Source organism: Nannospalax galili, unplaced genomic scaffold (genome assembly GCF_000622305.1).
Source record: "Nannospalax galili isolate Female #2095 unplaced genomic scaffold, S.galili_v1.0 scaffold1951, whole genome shotgun sequence".
In the NCBI taxonomy this organism is placed as follows: Eukaryota; Metazoa; Chordata; class Mammalia; order Rodentia; family Spalacidae; genus Nannospalax; species Nannospalax galili.
In genome coordinates this window covers 975,074-983,129 of record NW_008329136.1, presented here as the reverse complement: position 1 = coordinate 983,129, position 8,056 = coordinate 975,074, and positions in this window count along the sequence as shown.

The window sequence follows — 8,056 nt, the reverse complement described above, 5'->3', positions numbered from 1 at the left end:
TCAATTCCCAGCGTGCGTGCGCACGCACACACACACACACACACACACACACACACACACAAACAGCTCAAAATGGGATAAGATCTGGTCTAGTTTGAACTTTATTCTGAGGGTCTTGAGATGTGGTTCTAACTGTAGCATAAGTAAAATATATAGCATGTCAATGAATCAAAAGCCACTTTTATATAAAATTGTGTATTTTCCAACTTACAAAGGTCTTAAAATGGTTCTTACCTAGATTTCTTCAGCCTTTTATACTCTGCACCTACCCTCACACAGAATCTCCTTTCTTCACTCCATTATGCCGAAGTGAATCTCAAGCCTGTATGGACTTGCTCTGAACATCACCTCTGCCTTCCTTGTGCTTGTCTATACTCCATTTCATCTCTTATTCATGCTGTATCCCATTTCCCACAGCAGGTGTTTCAAACTCTCACTTAAGAAGTGCTTTATAATTTATATGTGCATCATCTCATTGAATCCCCTAACAACTTAAGAGAAAACAGTCTCAAAGAGATCCTAGTGGTCAACCTGAGGTAACATCTGGGATGTAAATAGAATCTTATAATGTCATATCTAAGATTTTACACCAGTCACCTCAAATACCAGTCTCAAAGAGCTCTAGCGGGCAGCCTTCAGTAACGTATCTGGGATGTAAACACAATCTTATTGATAGGGTTCAGTTCCAGGCAACCCCAGACCCAGAAACCATAAGGCCCCTAAGAGGAACTGAGTCAGCCAACTCCCAGCCACCTGCAAGCTGACAAAAGCAGCTTTACAATAGGAGTTTTCCTCGATAATTTTCACCAGGTACAAACCCCCCACGCCCTTTGTGAACAGCTCCCAAAACAGCCCCAAACAGCAGAGAAGTAGTCTCTTTTTCTGCATTCTTTCCCTTTATAAGCTACCCCCCTGTAGCCATTAGATTGCTGGTACTTCCTCACACCCAAGTTGAGGCCCAGCCCCGCCAACCCATTAAACTCTCACTTTGCCAGAGTCCTCTCTGTTTCTGTTTCACAGCGATCCAGACCCCTTCCACCTTTTTATCTAATACTTATGATGTCATGTCTAAGGTTCTGCTCCAGCCACCTCTATTCTTTTCTCTCAGCATATATATGTATATGTATATATATATAAATTTATTATTTTTATTTTGTGTGTGTGAGTGTACAGCCTGCATGTATGTAAGTGCACCCATGTCATCCAAAGCCTGTGGAGGCCATAAAAGGGCATCAGATCACCTGGAACTGGAGTTCTGGACAATTGTTAGCTGCCATATAGGTGCTAAGAATAGAACTCAGGTCTTCTGCAAGAGCAGCCAGAGCTCTCAACAGCTGAGCCATCTCTCCAGCCCCTTGTCTCAGCTTCTTAAGCATCAAATTCTCATAGATTGAGCAGCTAACTCCCTTCAGTTAAGTGAGAAAATGGGGCTTCGTAGAGAATGTCTTCACCTTTCTATTTAAAAGTCTATGCATCTTCACACCTCTCTCACACCTCTACAGATTGGCTTTCTTCTGTTCTAAGATTAGCCCTCAGCAAAAGATGTTCTTATCCCAACTTCTTCTGTCTCTCCAAAACTTTATTTCTCTTAGCTTTTCAGTCAGTCCTTTACTAACATGTTCTATCAAGAGCTATGATCAAGTCCTGAAGGGAGAAACAAACCCTCCCTTGATCCAGTTCTCTGTCAACATAATTAACCTTGATGACTCTCACCACTACATTCCGTAAAAAAGTAGCTTCATATTACTTGCGTCATTATCTTCTCCACCATCCATTTATTCTTCCTCTCGTTCCCATTGTAGGTTATGAATAACCTGTAAATTACGAGTAGTTACTGGACTTTTCTCAATACACAATCACTTTAGAATTTGCCATTGTTACGTATTATCTCATCCTTAAAATTTTCTCTACTTTCCTAGTTTTATATTATACTCTCTTAGGCTGCTATCACACTCTGTTTATCTCCCTGCCCCCTTCATTTATCCTGTATCTTTCCCATCTACGTCCTCTTATGGAGTTGACCCCAGCCCCACACTTCCAGTAATGACTTCGCCCCCAAGTTTTTGTCACACAATAGCTCTGCTTCTGAATATCATCCCTTTAACCTTTAACCTCTCTCCCCATCACCAGATTTTTCTTTGTTTGTTAAACTATGGTGTCTGAATTTTCCCATTTCGTTCTCAACAGAGGAAGATCATCCTCCCTTCCAGCATGAAACCTTATAGTCCTCCTGGCCTCCGTTCTCATTTTCCATATCCTGGCAGGCATCAGTTCCTTTCCATCCCCACTGCCAACACCCTGACTATTCTACCACATAGAATTTTGAAGATGGTACAAGACTTTTATCACTATCACCTTGAGTATCACAGTCTCTGAATTATCCCTGATTTCCATTTTTAAAATAACGAAATTGATCTTCCAAATTAATTGTAGAAACATTAAAACATGCTTCAAGTCATTCTAAAACTTCAGTAGCTAGATTCTCTTATAGAGCCATAAAACTAGCCTTTTAGGTACTCCCTAAACTCTCGTCAGTTTGTCTACACTGTTATCCTGTTTTATTTATACCTCTTTTTCCTTTTATGTCAGATAAACTTCATACTTCCTCCTTAAGATTTCTGTTATTTCCAGGCTTTGGGTTTGTTGTCTAATAGCTCCTTTATGAATTTGGGGATTTAGCTCAGTGACACAATTGGACACTCAACACCAAAAAAATAATTTAAAAAGAGGAAATCTCTATTGCTTGCTTATATTGCTCACTTTGCCCTTTATTGTTTTGTTTATTATGTATGTGTGTATATAGTTATGTATGTCAATGTATACCATATATATCTCTGTTAAGATAGAAAAACTATTGGCAACCAACCCAGTGCTTTCATAGTAGGCATTTGATAAAGACTTGTTAATAATGAGGCAGAAAATGGTGATCTCAATGGGAAAACTAACAGGACCATATTCAACCAAGAATTTTGTGGATAGTGGAGACCTTAAGTGGTACTGGTTGAGATTATTGGATTAGAGGAGATTTGGTAACAGTGCTCCTTTGTCACAATTAATTCAGCGTCTTGCTCCATGTTTACACATTACTGCACTGTGAACTCCATTCAGCAAATTGTTACAAGAAAGTACAAAAACCGTAGAATCAGAACAGGACTGCTGAAAGTGACCAGGTCCATGGAAGTGTCTAAGGATTTCAGCCCACCCCTAATGTCAGGCAAGAAAGCCTGGAAGGGAAGATGAGCAATCAGGAAAGCAGGATGGTCTCTATCTGACACTCTGCTTGATTAGTAGCACCAGCAGACAGAAATGAACAGATAGAAAGGAAACCATAGGTTCCATCAGACCGTTCACCGTCACATCTTTCTGTACCAGTCGCTAACCCTTTACCCTTTTCTCCTGAGTCCTGTAGTCCAGTCTCCATCTTTGGTGAACTGTTCTTTCAGCTCATGGGCCTCCTTGAGTTTCCCCTTCCATCCTGTGCTCCTCTACCTCCCAATTCTCTCTGCTTTATAGATAAAGCTCTCAAGAGGAACATTGCAGTTTGAGTGAAATGTCCCCCAGAGGCTCTCTCCTGAACACCCGGCCCTCGCTAGTAGTGTTCTTTTGGTAGGTTTGAGAACTTTTAGGAGGTGGGACCTTACTGGAAATGGGCCCCTGGGGGTGGGCTTTGAGGTTTTGTAGCTGGCCCTGCTTCCAGCCTGCCCTCTGCTTCTTGATCTGCCCACAAGAAAGCAGGCAGCTCCATGCCTCTGCCCCTGCTGAGAAACACTAGATTATCCCTTCCCCGCCATGGATGGCTCCTGCATCCCTCAAACAGTGAGACAAAATAACCCTTCCTCCCTTAAGTCACTTCATATCAAGCTGCAGCAATGAGAAGAGTAACTGATAAATTGGTCCACCTGTGTTTCTCTATTCTTTCCCTTGCATTTTATTTCTGAATACAGTGCAGTCTGGCATTTGTTGTCAACATTCTTCTGAAATTGCTTCTGCCAAAGGCACTGATAGCTTCCAGCTCGTTAAATGCAATGGCTACTTTTCAGTTCTTATTTATCTGAATTTGCTGTAAGTTTAGACAGCTTCCTTGAAGTTTTCTTTGCCTCCCCTCTTGCTCTCGGTGCTCTCTTTTCCCCACCACTTGTGTGTTTTCTTCCACTAGGCTCTTAGGTGTTGCTATTTGTCAGAGTCCTTAGCCATCACTTAAAAACAATTCTTCATTCTCCCTTGATTGCTATGGAGGTGATACTTGAGGTGATGTGTAGAAAGAATTGGTCTACTTGTTTCTTGTGGACTGGGGCTCTTTAACTACCATTATTTCCTTAATATACCCCTGAATTCAAAGACTTGGAGGAGAAGGGAGTTGGCTGTGCTCAAGATTGGAAGGAAAGTAATTCAGATAAGAGTCTGTGCATCCCGAGAGAGGCACGTGCCTTGCATGTTTAAGCAGCAGATAAAAGGCCCCATGCAGGGCAGCATAGAGGAGATGGAGAAGAGGCATTTCCCTTAGGATAAAACTCCACATTCTGGAATGGCATGACTTTACCTTGGCAGCCAACTGCATTTCTTGCACTGCTCATTTCCACACAGCGTGTATCTCAGCCTTTTAAAATAATTGTAAAGCTGGTTGTTCAGCTCAGTCCGTCTTGCCTAGGTTCTTTGCCTGTAATTTCTATCCATTTGTCAAAGTTCAGCAGGGACATCCCCTTCTCTGGGAATCTTCCACTCACTGAGTCTTTGCTACCTGTCTGTCCGTGCTACCATGCCTCTCAGTCCTCTCCATGCTTGTCTCACCCTTCCTTCTGCCCACACTATGGTCCTCCACTCTTGAACTGCACATCCCTAACACAGGCCTCAGTGTCTGAAACACAATATGTTTTGATGAGCAAATAAATGGCTGAATTCTATGCCTCATATCTAGAAACTCATGATAACAGAACAAATCACCACAGAAACTTACTGTTAATTTCAAATAGGTCACTTTTGCTTCTTGACATGGTGCATTTAGACTGGCCCGATCTCTAAAATGCAGTCTTTAGTGCCATCTAGTGGAAGTAGCTTCAGTTTAAAAAATTATGCTAAGCTTGGGCCTTGGTGTTTAGTTGTATTTTTTAAGTATGTTGTTATTAAATAAATCATTTTTAAAAATAAAAAAAAAATTGAAATGCATTTTGAAATTATAAAAAAAAAAACAAAAAAACAAACAAACAAACAAAAAAAACTTTGAACTGAGACAGATAGAGAAGGAAGGGGTTGCACAAGCTCCAGACACAGAGGATTGTAGACGTTTTGATTTTTTATTTAAAAATTCACTGTACCGAGTCAGGTGTGGCATTTGCCTATAATCCCAGTACTTGGGAGGTAAAGGCAGAAAGATCAGGAATTCAAGGTCATCAACAATGGAAGGAAGGAGGAAAAAAAGAAGGACGAGTTACGAAGAGACCTAATTATGGGACCCAACAAGTATAAGACGGTTGGACTAGAATTACACAACACATTGTTCCATTATTACTTGGCTACCTAGCTTTATAGAAAGTCTTTACTGTCTTATTTGTGAATTTTTCCGTTTTTGCATTTGATTCCTAGCTGCCTAAGAATTGTCTGCCACGGCCTCCGAACAGCCTATGTTTGGTGTGGTCAGGAAGGGGCAATCTTAATTTTCTTGGTGTAAATATAAGTGCTCTTAAATGATGGGTGCTTTGTTGTAGAGTGTTCATCTTTCTCTGGACTCCGTTTTCTCTGCTTATCACACCACCCAGCTCATTATTAGCCTTTCGTTGAAATAAATGCTTTTGAAAAGTATCTGAGACATTATAAGATTTCTTGTAAAAATGTTGGTGAATGCTTTTTGACTGTATTATTTGCACACAAATTTTTCTTCCACATAAAGCATACGTGGTTAACTAAAATGGGTAATATAGCTGGATGTCCTGCCGCACATGGCAGATGTGCTTGTGTTTGAAGCTGGAGAGGCAGTTATGGAGTGCCCACCGCTGCAACACCGAGGAACTGGTCGTAAAAGCTGTGCTACGTGTGCTCGGCAAATACCGCATTCTAATGTCAGCTCTCGAGGCTGGTCTTGAAAATTTTGGTTTAAAAGTGACCTTTTGTCTGGAATACATTTGTCCCAGTCAGCTTCATGACTTACTCCTGGCCAGAGTGGTAGGTCAGTAAGAGCAAGGACTTCTATTTGTTGAATCTCTCTCTTCCTACTCTCTATATGTGTATCTAGACTACAATTGGAGCTTAATAAATGATTATTAAATGGCTATGTGGAAAATGGAGGCATGATGAGGAAAAGTTATTGATTTAAGGTTACATAAGAAATTTCTGGGAGAATTTTGGGAGCTACATCTCCACCCTTACTTCATTGAGCAGCTCATAATACCTTCTTCTTATTACTTTTTAAACTAAAAAATGTTAGATTTAGTTGTGTGGAGGGTATGTGCATGCCATGTATATGAAGATCATATGAGGACAACTTGCAGGAGTTGGTTCTCTCCTTCCACCATGTGGGGCCTGGGGATCAAACACAGGAACGGCCTTTACCTGCTGAGCCGTCTCACTGGCTCTTCTGCTTTGAGTTAGGAGTCTTGCTAGCCCAGAGTGCTTCAAACAGGCCTGCTCCAGCCTCCCCGTGCTGGGATGACAAGCGTGCCACCACAACTGGCAGTATTTTCATATCCAGGCACCTGTAGACCCTGCCCTGGCCCTTTTGGGGGAAAAAACCCATCTTGGCCCTTCAAGCCACACCCATTCCCATAAGCCCAAGAAATTTCAAGAGTAATATCCCTCTCCAACCCCACATTGCAAGACTAGTTCTCTAGCTACCCGAGGCCCTAACATTCACTAACAGATACCAGAAGTCAGCTTTCAGTGCCCATACTGGCCTCCCCATGTGTAGACTACAGGATAAGCGCATGCACATCTAGTAAACATTACTGGGAGGGCAGAACTTTAGTCAAACCTTTTGGGATGTCTACACACATGATTGAGAAGCTGGTTTTGTAGGGTGGAAAGAGATGAAGGGAAAACCACTGACTGAGAAGCTTCTCTTTACTCCTGCCCTTCAAATATTAGGAGCCAGGCCTTCATCCTAGAATACATATATAGGTTTTCCCTTTTCCTTTCTTTTTTTTGGAGACAGGGTCTCACTATATAGCCCTGGCTGGACTAGAACTTGCTTTGTAGATTGGCTTCAAACTCACAGAAATCTGCCTGCCTCTGCATCCCAAGCGCTGGGATTAAAGGCGTGCACCACCATACCAGTTTCTCCTTTATATTTAAACCCACATTTTGTGAAAGTGAGCACCTATATTTTATTGTGACAGATGCTATGCTGAATGTTTTCAAATTTATCATTTAAATGTTAGCCTTACATTAGAAGGTCCAGAGATGAATTAAGGGCTTGTAACTGATAAGCTAAATTAATAGCCAGTATCTTTAGGAAGTGTCCTACACTCACCAAAATACGTGTGTGTGTGTGTGTGTGTGTGTGTGTGTGTGTGTGTGTGTGTGTGTAGATGTGTATGGGGTGCAGTCAGTTCTCTGTATATGTGGGATTAGCATTCGTGCATTTAACCAAACTGCAGACTTGAGAATCTTCATTAAAAATCAATAAAATCAATAAAACAGGACAGGAGAGATGGCTCAGTGGTTAAGAGCACTGACTGCTCTGGCAGAGGACCCAGGTTCAAGTCACATGGTGGCTAACAATCATCTGTAATTCCAGTTCCAGGGAATCCAGCACTCTCTTCTGACCTCCTAGGGCATTGCACAACACGGGTGCACTTACATACATGCAGGCAATATACTTATTCACATGAAAATTTAAAAAATCAATAGAACAGAGTTGGTTGTTTGAAAGGATAAACAAGATTGACAAACTCTTACATAAACTAACCAAAAGAAGACACAAGTTAATAAAGGTAGAGTCATAAAAACAGAATAACAGATCCAGAAGATTGTTAGAGATTATTTTGAAAAGTTATGCCTCCATATGTTGGAAAAAAATCTAGAAAAAATTAGGTAAATTTCTAGACACGTGCTTTATCAAAATTTA